Genomic DNA, 14,044 nt, shown 5'->3' with positions numbered 1-14,044 from the left:
CAATATATCTTCAAGTTGGAAATATTATTACCATATGTTATAATATTATTGTTGAATAATATTTAATGTAGTTTAATAATTAATGTATACTTGTAAAATTCATATTTTTTACTCATATACGTGATATTATTGTTGAATATATCAATAAAACAATTTTAAAATGTTGATTATTACTTTTTATATCATTTTTAAAAAAATTTCTCCAAAATTTTGTCTCAACTATATTTTGTGTCAAAATATTTTTCGATATATCTATAAAATTGAGTTATCGATATATTCGTCAAAATCGATATTTTCATTATTGGTTAGATTTTATAATGATTTTATTTTCAATCATGCTACCTAGTTAAGATTATTTATTTATTTTCAATGGTAAATGATTTATTATATTTATTATCATTTATATTATGAATATAATGAATTTAAATCAGTACAGGATTAAGATATATTATTAGATAAGATTTTATAATTTTATTTTTATTTAAAAAAAAATCTAAAACATTATCTAAGGGATTTCCTTTATTGTCAATTAAATTTGTCTTATGTATATATATTTGAAACTTATATGACTTATTCTACAATTTTTTGAAATTCTTATGACCAAAATTTATGTGAAAAAATATGTTATAGTTTGAAGTTAGGCAATTTTTATTTTTACATTTTGTTGCAATAAAATCATGTAAAATAATTTATGGAGCGAAAGCTATGAAAATGAATAATAGATATCATTTACATATTTTTATAATAAAAAACATTAATATTTAGTATATCTATGGTTGAAAGTTGTACATAACAATTTTTTACAATTATACAACTAAAAGCAATATAAAAAAATATTTCAAAATCTAAAGTTATGCAAATATTCCATTTGATTGTAATAAAAAATTTTATAATCAGAAGTTATGAGAAAATTATTCTCTTTTATTTTTATTATTAATTTATATTATGGGATTTTAGTATTACTTTTATTTTTAGTTTAGTTTTTTTTATGCAATTATAATTAAATAATATATGTAGAATTATATAAACAATAAATTCTCTTACCTTGTAACTTAGAGAACAATATAATTACAATAAATTTTCAAAACTTGAAGCTATTATCTTATATATTCATATAAATTTTTTTGTACAACTCATAGTTTAAAGCTATATAAATTTTATATACTTTCATAACATGAAATTATGAAAAAAATTATGTGAAAATTTCGTGTTTGAATCGAATTACTGAAAATTTTAATTTGTTATAATTCAAATTTGATTTGATTGTCGGCTCATTATTATCTTTAATTTATAGAAGTTGAAACTTATAAAATTGTACATTCCATATTGATTCGTTCCCAATTGGTGTCTCAGCTGATTCATGTCCAGCTGGTGCTCCTTGACTGAGGAAGTGATCAACAAAATTTATAACCTATATCACCATGCATTAGGATAGCTTAGCTAATATAGCATAGTGGCTCTAGGATCGTTCACTGGGAAGGGTTTTCAACTCACAACTGATACCAATTCAAAGCTGAGTTGGTGCTTTTTCATTTCAAGGTTAGCTTTTAAAAGAAAACATAAAGATGTTTGAGTGAAAAGGGTTTGGTCTTAAACTAACCAAAAAGAAAGTAATGGAAATTACTTATGAAGAAAAACATTCCTTGGAGGTTTGGGTTCACAGGGGAGGTTCCTTATGCAAAAACAGAGCTCCAGTCATTTGGTTCATTTACTCGTATTAGAGAATTAACATATAGTCAATTCTCTAACCGGTGCTGTACAGATGTAACCTTTAAATGGATTTCAACTCTAATTCCCTCTCACTGATGCAACTTGCAATGACTCGTGTCTCTCACCTAGCATTTGCCATTCAAGGTGATCTTTAACTTTGGACTTCCCTTCTCAAGCTCGCAAGAGATCACTAATGGATGTCTCCTTGGAGTCCAAAAGCTTACCAAGTGTTGGCAATTCTAGAAAATCCCACCTCCAAATCACTTTCCAAAAGCTCACAAGAGATAAACAAGTGCATCTCCATGGACGGAGATCACGTGCCTTACCAAGTGTTGCCTCAAGTGACTTGAAGGTGTTTTAAGTTAACCAAAAACATAGAAATCATTAAAGGATCACACTTTCTCTTCATTAAAGACTGAAACCACAAAGCTACTAATTCTTGCACTTGGAACCTTTCCCGGCAACCTTAACTCCAAGGAACTAAAAGTCTAGCCACTCATTCTCTGAGGAAACTTCCTCAAAGCTTGTTTGGCTAGTAAGAAAACTAACGAGAAAACAATTATACGAAGGAAAAACAGAGCAAGTGCTCTCTAAAATATATTTATTTCTTCCTTGATTACATAATTGATATCTTTGTAAAGAAAATTACAAACAATATATATGAGGTTATTCACCCTTTGTACTTACTTAAAGACTAAGGAATCCTATGATAGGTGGATTACAAGGAGAGTTTGGGGATTTAGACATCAAATATCTAAAGCAAAATATCCCAAAATATCTCAAAATGTCAGTCGGAAATATCAGGAAGCTTCAGGAGAACACCGCAGTTGTGCATGTCTGACCGGGCAGGCGCTACCAGAGGATCCGGATATGTCTGACCGGAGAAGTTGAAACGTCCTCCTCTCCCATCCGGCTGTGCGATATCCGGATGTAAAATGTCGGTGCACAGAATTCCGCCCAGGGTGGACTGAGTTATGTTGCGCAAGGGGGACCGTCTGCGTGTGCAAGATGTAAGGACCCCTCTCCCGGATGACACGGAGCGCGCAAGGCTATCCAGATCAACTCCATCTGGATTCCCCAAGAGGACATGCGGCGCACTCCCCTATCCGGATTCCCTTAGGGAGAAGCACACGGCACTCGTGAACATCATACTTGGACGATAGCATATCCTATTCGGATATGTTGTCCGGATCATTGACTTCCGTCGCCATCCTGTACGCCTTGTTCGGACATCTTTTACTCCTTGCGTTCCGGATCTGCTTATGGCAAAGGACTTCAAAGCTTTGGTTCTTCATGTTTCTGATCTTTCCATTGCTTTGCCATGGATTCCGAAGAACTCCCCTCAATCTCTGATTGCATTGGTGATAAAAAAGCTATCAAAACACCAAAACTTAACACAATTTGATTAGAATTGATTGCAAGGGTCCTTAATATGTTAATTGGGTTAAAAGGTGATAACTACTACTCAAAAGTGTTTAAAAGAGTTTATTACAAGCTATCAAATAACACTTTTTGAGTAGTAATCACATATTATGAAAAAATTATTACTTTTTATAAAAATAAAAATAAAATATGCATATGTCATAATTATTAGTTTTGTGCTTATAATATAAAGTAGATTTATTTTAAAATATTTGTCTCATATATTGTATGATATATACATAACGGACGATGGTAATATAGCTCAAGTAAATTTGATTGCAAACTCTTAAAGAGATAAAATTAGTGACGGTAAATTTATGTCACTAATGATATAAAATTTCATGTGAATGACATTATATATTCTTTCCGATCCAAAAGAGTTTGACATGACGAACATGATTCATAAAGTAAATAATAACATATCAACACATTATAAGTCATGTAGATATATATTATAAAATCAAAAATTTCTATTTAATGACTTATTTGTTTATAAATGTGAAGGGTATTATGACGTGTTGTACAAATTATTATTTTGGTGAGACAAATTTTTTCGTAATTAGAGGGAGGAAGCCAATTACAAGAGAACAATGCGTATTTTGTATTATATTTTTTTTTTTGTTAAACCTTGATAAAAAATTTATATTATAAACTTTTATTGTTTTATCTTTTTAATAATTTTCAAAAGAAGTATTAAACAATTTATATTAAGTTAATTAAAATAATAAAAATACATTTAATCATATAGCTACATCAAATTGTGACCCTTAGACCATGTCATTTCCCAACCCTCGGACCTTCCTTTGTGACCCTTAGACCATGCCATTATGTGATTCTCTTGTGTGGTCAAGTGGTTCACCTTTGGTTTTTTGGGACTATACATTAGGTACTACTTTAATGTACCTTAGGTGTTATCTTAAGGGACCTTAGGTACTACCTTAATTAAAGTTGGGTTCTACCTTTCCCAAGCCTTGAACCTTCCTTTGTGATCATTAGACCATGCCATTATGTGATTCTTTTGTGTGGTCAAATCGTTCACCTTTGGTTTTTGGGACTATATTAGGTACTACCTTAAAGGACCTTAGGTACTACCTTAGTTAAAGTTGGGGTCTACATTTCCCAACCCTCGGACCTTCCTTTGTGACCCTTAGACCATGTCATTATGTGATTCTCTTGTGTGGTCAAGTGGTTCACCTTTGGTTTTTTGGGACTATACCTTAGGTACTACCTTAATAGCCCTTAAGTACTACCTTAATAGCCCTTAGGTACTACCTTAATGTACCTTAGGTACTACCTTAAGGGACCTTAGGTACTACCTTAGTTAAAGTTGGGTTCTATCTTTCCCAAGCCTCGGACCTTCCTTTGTGACCATTAGACCATGTCATTATGTGATTCTCTTGTGTGGTCAAGTCGTTCACCTTTGGTTTTTTGGGACTATACATTAGGTACTACCTTAATAGCCCTTAAGTACTACCTTAATTAACTTTAGGTACTACCTTAAGGGACCTTAGGTACTACCTTAGTTAAAGTTGCGGTCTACATTTCCCAACCCTTGAACCTTCCTTTATGACCCTTAAACCATGCCATTATGTGATTCTCTTGTGTGCTCAAGTGGTTCACCTTTGGTTTTTTGGGGACTATATCTTAGGTACTACCTTAAAAACCAAATGTGAATTACTTGACCACACAAGAGAATCACATAATGGCATTGTCTAAGGGTCACAAAGGAAGGTCCGAGGCTTGGAAAAGGTAGAACCCAACCTTAACTAAGGTAGTACTTAAGGTCCCTTAAGGTAGTACCTAAGGTACATTAAGGTAGTACCTAAGGGTTATTAAGGTAGTACCTAAGGTACAGTCCCAAAAAACCAAAGGTGAACCACTTGACCACACAGGAGAATCACATAATGGCATAGTCTAAGGGTCATAAAGGAAGGTCCGAGGGTTGGGAAATGTAGACCCCAACTTTAACTAAGGTAGTACCTAAGGTCCCTTAAGGTAGTACCTAAGGGCTATTAAGGTAGTACCTAAGGTATAGTCCCAAAAAACCAAAGGTGAACGACTTGACCACACAAAAGAATCACATAATGGCATGGTCTAATGGTCACAAAGGAAAGTTCGAGGCTTGGGAAAGGTAGAACCCAACTTTAACTAAGGTAGTACCTAAGGTCCCTTAAGGTAGCACCTAAGGTACATTAAGGTAGTACCTAAGGGCTATTAAGGTAGTACCTAAGGTACAGTCCCAAAAAACCAAAGGTGAATCACTTGACCACACAAGAGAATCACATAATGGCATGGTCTAAGGGTCACAAAGGAAGGTCCAAGAGTTGGGAAATGGCATGGTCTAAGAGTCACAACTTGATGTAGCTATATGATTAAATGTATTTTTATTATTTTAATTAATTTAATATATACCGTTTAATACATCTTTTGAAAATTATGAAAAAGATAAAATAATAAAATTTTATAATGTAAAATTTTTTATCAAGGTTTAACAAATATATATATATATAGTACAAAATACACACTGTTCTCTTGTACTTGGCTTCCTCCCTCTAATGACGAAAAATTTTGTCTCATCAAAATAATAATTTTTACGCCCGCACCCCACCCTCCCGGCACCTTGATCATTATCGGTGTGTGAAGGGCCCTTCAGGCATTGAACAACCTCCCAGAAATTGCTTGTGTCCGCCTGCACATATGTCATTGATGGTTTGGAACCCCCGCTCCTTCATTATCCCCATTGGATGCCCTTTTTTAGGTCCTTCACGCTGATCAAGACCTACAAGCTGATCAAGACCTACAAGCAGACACACTTACAAATGTTGATCCCACCAGCATCAAATGATCAGTTGGGGGGACGATGGAGTTCATCATCCTCACATCACCATACCCATACCCATACAATATGGAAATTGATAGATATATAACAGTTAGGCATTACTATTGTGTTTTATGCCATAAATGGGTGAATGATGGGGACATGAAGGTAGGTCATTCATGCTCCTACCTGTAAAACCTGTTCAAATTTAGCGTAGTGGTTGAATTTTCCGGTCCAAAGTGCTAGGCTTGGCTGTCTTACCTGTTTTTCTTTTGACTATATATGCCTTATTGCCATTTTTTTAACCTTTGTATAATGCCATTAGGTAGTTTTTGTTACGTTGATTGTGATATAAATCGGTTTGGAACTTGACTATCTATGAATCTTGGCCAATATGCAACGCATCTATACATTTTTGGCCTATTGGTTTTTTATTCTTTTGCATTTTGGTACAATTCAAGTTGAAACGTCTTTTTTTAAGATAACAAAAAAGAAATGTCATTGTCAGAGCAAATACATATAAATAGTTATACATTTATAATAATATATTATTTGACAATAATATTATAACATATGGTAATAATATTTCCAACTTGAAGATATATTTAATATTAAAATTATAATATATTTAATTCAAATATATTCAATGATATAAAATAAATGATGATACACTTATTGCATCTCGATTTATAATTTTTTATTTATTTTTAACAACCAATTAAATGAAATTTAAAAATAAAATAATTAAAAATAATTTATTTTTTCCATAGATATTGATATCTATATTTATTAAAATTAAATTATAAAAACAATAATATATAAATCCTAGTGTCAGATTATTTCTTAGAATTCTTTTTTTTTTTCAACTTTTTAGTTTATTTCTTAGAATTTTATTTTTTTGTCTTTTCGTTTTTTCTTCCAATTATTTTACTTTAAGACAGTTAATATATATATATATATATATATATATATATATTAACTTAAAAGTATAAAATAGAAAAATAAAAAAAATAAAAACAGGTGAGGTGGGGTGGGTTAAAGAATGAAAGAAACAAGGGGCAATGTGAAACATGTTGTGTGTGACAGTGGGATTGACTGGTGATGGTTGCTGACAGGGAGGTATGGAGGGGTAATTTTAAAAATACAAATATAAACCATATATAGTGCATGAAACACACAATATTTTTCTCATTACCAAACAAATCTCATATTTCAGTTATATAGGTTTCCAAAACCATATATTTCCCATATAACAGTATGTAAACACAACTCTCCCCTAAATCAATATGGAAACAATCATTACTTGAAATCACATATATAACTGAGAGTCATGAGGGAAACTCGTCACCTATCAGCATAGCAACCGTTACCCAACCAACCATCACACACCTAATAGTCTTAGATTTTGCATTATATCTCAGGATTTTTCTTTTTTAAAAAGTAAATAAAAAGAAATTCATTGCTCTTTAGAAATTTTTGAAAGTAGAAACCAGCAGTATATCCAAGAGTGCAAATATATCTTATTTATCCAAGAAAAATGATGTAACATTATGTGATTGAAACAAAAAGAATTATTAAGGGATCCAAAGATAAGTTTTCATGCCAAGTGTTCAACAGAAAAATAATCCCCCAACTTGCATATGAAGAGTATAATATATCCAAATTCTTTTTTCCCTTACATAAATTATGACCCAGACTCCATACCTTGATCGGGTTCACTTTGATGGTGGACTTAACCTTGCCTTGGATTGTAGCTAGAGGTTGGGATTACAAGGTCAAAGATGGAATTTGAAGGGTCTTCTTTAATGTCAAGTGTTATGCCTATTGTGATCATTATTTTATGATTCATTTTTCTCTCTTATTCCATTTTTATGTTTCATTCCTTTACACATGTCTTTATTTTACTAGTCTAACTGTTTAAAGGAGAATCTTAGCAACGATTTTTGTCTTCTAGTAAGTTCATGATGGTGAGAATTCGGCCATAGCTTGATTCTTATGTTCACCTAGATCGTGTTGACTAGTACATGAGACATAACTGAATTCATTATGAACTTTGGTTCGTATACATCTTTATACAAGAGCTAATTTGTGTTGACTTTTGGACAAACCTATCTACAGTAGATAGATTCCTAAATCATCTACTTCACTTGCCCATTTTTTCTCATGTGTAAGCTCCATCAAGGAGTTTTTGGGTGAGAAACATGTTTTATCTATATCTATGTTATTTTGGTAGAGTCATTTGCTCCCTAGTAGGGTTATCTGCCCAATGATATTAAGTGGTACAAGAATTATCGCATTGACACTAATTTACCCTAAGGAGACTCCCAATGGGAGAATACTTGAATACAAATACGTATCTTTTAGTGAAAGTTCAAGAACAACAATGTATTATTTAATTATCTATAAACATTTGCATTAATATGCATTTGGATCGAAGATTTATATATAATGATTAAATGATATCAAATGCATATTTGAATAAATTGTTGGATGATAAATTGAAGTGTTTATATTATGCAAAAAAAATTGGAATATTTAACGATATAGATGATTATAATAGAAAAATTGGCAAACCTAGTTAATTTAATTTTTTGTATGATTAAAGTTTTTGTTAATGTATAATGTGAATAAATTATTATATTTTTTTTTTCATTTGATTGTATTACACTAAATTGGAATTTTTACTCATTTGGATGCACAACACCCTATTGAGAAACATGGAAATGTTAACACTTTTTTTCTAAAACTTTTAGATGTAGATATTATTTCCAAGGAACCATAGAGAAATTAAGAAGAGTTCCAAAAGAGTCCAAGAAATAAAGGAACAACTTAAATGAATTTTAAATTTATACGATAATAGTTTTGGGTTATGAAAATTTATTGTATTGATATGGTTCTTTATAGTTGTAGGCTAAGAGAATTTCTCGTCTTTATATGATTCCACATATATTGTTTAATCAAAATTATATGCGAAAATTTCACAATCGACCTTCAACTTTGTACTAAATATATTTAGTCATCAAAATTTTGAGTTTCAATAGATATTTCTCTAATTTTGAATCAAATAAGAAATGAGTAAAAATAATAAATGAAAAGGATATGAGAAATATTTGATGGAATTTGAAATTAACGATGGTAAGATATATTTAGTCCAAATATAACGTGGCGAGTGAAATTAATCCTCAATCTTAACGGAGGTTTGATCCAGATGGAACCATGGGTAGAGCAAGGGCTTATGACAAGAAAGCAACCTACTCACAGCCGAATTGTTCAAAAACTGGGCTGGCCCTGGCTCAGTCCAGCCCATTATCACCTGCAGGCCGTTTACACAACTTCTTCTCCAAACGCTACGATTGGATCGAAAGGATTTTCTCACTTCAATTTTTAGTGAAGGTGATACATATATGTAGATCAAACGAGATAATTACTTTGCTTGCTTGGGATGATGATCAACGTACCTCGAAAAGGTTTCCTATCATTAATCTTTGACATTTCCTTCAAGCTAGATAATAACCTAAGCACAATAACCCAGTATCAATATGACATTTCCTACAAGTCTAAGTAGGGCTCAAGATATTTTATTGATATAGGTTTGGATGCACTGTGGTTCATTTTGGAATGGTTTGGGTTTCAATGAGTTTATACAAATTCTATGGACCGGGGTAAGATGACACATACAATTAGTCCATTTTATGCTAGCATATGACAACTATTGGAAGTTATTTGTTCAAAATACTTATAAAAGGAAGTAGGAAGAGACTCAAGTATCAACCATTTTAAGAATTTCTCACTCAACTCCACTTTCATCTCATTTACCTTGTTGAAGTAGTGTTTTAGCTTGATGTTGTGATCTCTAACCCCACCTACTCCATCATACATAGTGGTTGTGAGAAGCTTCAAATAAGTTGACATTTCTACCTTATCAATCTTGGTATAATTGGTCTTCACATATTATAAAAAATCTTTGGCCCTTGTTTTTGGCACATATCCTTTAATAGACTTATCCATAGTATACTTCATTACCATCAAACAACTCCTATTGGAGTGCTCCCATTTCTCATAAAAGGATCTTTCATCAGTAGATCTCACATCAGTGGGCTTACTTGGCTCATCAACTCTCAAAGCCAAGTCCAAAATGTGTAGAGTTATATGCACGTTGAAAGACTCATACCATTCCTCAAAATTATTTCCAGTAAGAGGCTTGATGGCAGATAATTGCAGAGTAAACCCAAGATTGCTAGTAGCTGGAAAACAACAAAATTAAACAATATGCATGTTACTACAATATCATACTATTTGCTAATTTCTAGAATTTCTCAATTTAGCAATAGCTTGGAATTTTGAAATTCCCTAGCGGTAAGGACAACTAATTAAATATCACAACCAAAATGCACTAATTTTATTACCGAAAGGGCAAAAAAAAAATTAGTACGATTCATAATATATAATTAATTTCCTTCACCAATTTAAGCATCCTACCAAGTATTATAATCATTGATAGGACAATTACAATACCCGTATGGACCTTAGTAATCACAATAATAAAACAACCAAAAGTGGGAGATAAAATATCTCAAAAAAGACAATTTGACACATATAGGATCATGATAGGCAACCACATATATGTTCACTATTGTCATGATAAACTCAAATATTCAATTTTCACAACTTGACACACTTGGAATTGCGATAGACAATCACACAAGTGTTCTTTCATGTCATAATAAATTGAAATATTTAACAAAAATGGCCTAAGACAACATTATTGGTATAAGACAAAAATTATACCCAAAAAAACAATAATAATAATAATTGTCCCAATAAAGTCAAACTTAACAAATGCATAATAATTCCAACATATGCATAATCATTCCAAGAATACCAAGACAACCAAAAAGAAAAAAAAATTATGATGTCATTGTCTTCTCCACCAGACTGAACATGACCTAGTTCTGCTAGAGAAGAAAAAAAAAAATCAGCAAAAAATTTGTGCAATTTTTGACGAAAACAATTAGGTTTCCATTCTCAAACAACAAACCTTCAATCTAAACCAAAAAATTGCACAAAAACGCATAAAAAAAAAAAAAAAAAAGATCCAAGACAAACTCTAATTTTCGAAATCCCATCAAATGATCTCCAAAAATAAAAATAAAAAAAGATGGGTTTTGCTCCAAACAATGTTTTCTACAAGTGTCTAACATCAATTGGGCATGAAACCTAAGAATCAACACCAAACGAAAAAAGCCCCAAAAAAAATTGGCTTCCAAATCAGAAAACGGGAAACCCTAAGTAACTCAAATATTGCAACTTAAATGTCATCATGTATGGCTCTTATACCAATTGATGAAAAAACCTAAATCACACAGGATTACATGTAGACATTAAAGCATGTAGTAAAAGGGCAATTGATGAAATGCTTACCTTGATTAATCCCATGGAAATCCTTTTCCGTGCTCCACTAGTGTCCAAGAATATACTTAGTTCGTGATGGTGTGTAAATCTGGGTTCAATGAGCTCTTTCCTTTCTACACCCAAAATCTATTTGTGTGTGTGCTCTGAAGAGTTCATGCAGTGCGTGCCCTTTTCAGCCTTCAAGAGGAAAAACTGAACCAGAGCCTTCTTTTTGCACTTATATATATGTGTATATATATATATATATATATATATATATATATATATATAAATGAATAATTCATATATACTACATATTACATACACACAATTTGGACCACTTGACTTAATAGGCCAGTCAAGTGAATTAGGGTGAGCCCATAAAAAATCAAGCAATAATGTGTCCAACCCCATTATGGACCACAATGCAAAAAAAAAAAACATTTATTTATGGCATTATCACAGTAATTATGTAAGTCCACACATAAAAATTCCAACATTCTCCAGTTGAAAGAAAAAAACTAGACCTATGACAAGTCAAATGATAGTCAGCTTCACAACAGGACTGAATGTTTCATCATAATCGACACCTGATTCTTGAGTAAAACCTCTTGAAACCAATAGAGCCTTGAAGCGATTAATAGAGTCATTTTCCCAATATTTTATATGATACACCCATTTTGAACTGATAATATAAAATGAGATGGTCGTGGAACTAGTTCCCAAGTTTGGTTGACATGAATTGCTTGAAGTTCTTCTTCCATGGCTGCCACCCATTGTGAATCTTGGAGATTTAATGTTTTAGGCTCAATTGGTGTAGCATGGGAGAGAGCATGATCAATAGTGATGACAAGTGCATAATCACTGAGATAGGTAGGTGTCATCTGATCCTTACTGGTCATGAAATACTAGCAACGAGCAACATAATTATCATGGATTGTTTGTTCTAGGCTACTCTCTAGACTATTATGCATGGCTTTTTCTGGGTTGCTATCTAGACTGTCATGCATAGCTTCTTCTGGACTACTTTCTGGATTGGCAAAGTGGGCAGCTGGAGAGAAAGGTAATCCAATGATGAGTTCACCTTGTAAATCACTAGCATGAAAATATTGGTTCATGACAGAAGTTTTCTGAATATCATGTGATGCTGAATTTTGATTAGCATGAATATTTGTAATGACTATTTCTAGAGCTTCATGGTGACTTGCTCCACAACTTGGAGTATGGCAATTTGTAGCACAATTTTGATTATAGTAGTCTAGTGAATTAATGGATGATGAGGCTAACTTATTTCTTTCAATCAAAGTGTCTAATGTTGGAGAAAAATCCTACATAGAATTGAACTTTTCCTTAGGATTGAAAAATTCATCCGAGCGAAGGAAACTCAGATAAAACTTGTTGTGCAAGAAAACCTCAAAGATAAAGATGTGAAGAATTTTTTTTAGTGCAAGTGGCTACTAAAATAATATAAAGTAGAATAAAGAATTGAAAATATTGTTTGAAATGATACAAAGTAGAATAAAGAATTCAAAATACTATTTTGTATTTCAAATGTTGCAACTTTTATTATATTTATTTACATTATAAAAATTTTCTTTATGATTTAAATGTACACTTAAATGTTTTAAATATTGGGACATACAAGTATGTGACAATTTTTTTTTTTTTATACTTCCTTAATGAATTTGGAGTTCCTATTTGTTTCTATATGTCATTGGTATGTACATATGATATTTATGAATTTATTATTTAAAAGTGTGGTTCAAATAAATTAAATAATTATATTTTATAAATTACTTGATAAAAAATATAAAATTTAAATATCTAATAAATAATGTACTACCATACATAATATATTTTAAAAATTATTTAAACAATCAAAATATACTTGCACAAATTTAGTATGCATGATTAATTTTATTTCGATTCATGTGCACTTACCTTTTACTAGTTTTATATAAAAAGTAGAAGGCTTTTATATAAAATAGTAGTAATTTTTATCTTTAAAAAAGTTAAAGTTTGACTAAGTATAGATTGTTGTAATACTTCCAATCAAGCGTTTGTAGTCCAACAGTTAGGATAATTGCCTTGCAAGCAACAGACCCAGGTTCGACTCCGGACAAACGCATGTATTTGAAGTTAGTTTTATTATGACTCGTGTTATACTATGATTTTAGCATGCATACAAATATCTTGCTTAATTACTTTTTGTTTGAGCAATTATTCTCAAAATGCAATGATACCAATATTTAGATTTGAAATCACATGTGAATATTTAATCAGTGTAGTAGTCAATACTAAGTAATCAAAAATTCGCATGTATTTGAAATTATTTTTTATTGTGACTTTTTTTACCAAAAAATTTAGTGATCGTTGTACTATGATTTTAGCATGCATACAAATATTTTGCTTAATTCCTTTTTGTATGAGCATTTATTCTCAAAATGTAGAGATAGCAATAGTTAGATTTGAAATCCTATGTAAATATTTTTTATATCAAAATTTAGATTTTTTGCATTATATTTTTACTTAAACATTAATAGTAAAAATATAATGATTCTTGTACTTGACCTTTTAATACTAGAAATTATGAATAGTTGGGTGAATTTGAACTCAAATATGAACATTTAATCTATGTAGTAGCCATTACTAAGTACCTCACAATTCAAATCTCTCATCCACATACATGTAGATTGTCTATCG

The sequence above is a fragment of the Vitis riparia genome, chromosome 15 (assembly GCF_004353265.1).
Source record: "Vitis riparia cultivar Riparia Gloire de Montpellier isolate 1030 chromosome 15, EGFV_Vit.rip_1.0, whole genome shotgun sequence".
NCBI classification, from domain to species: Eukaryota; Viridiplantae; Streptophyta; class Magnoliopsida; order Vitales; family Vitaceae; genus Vitis; species Vitis riparia.
This window is presented reverse-complemented; position numbering follows the sequence as displayed.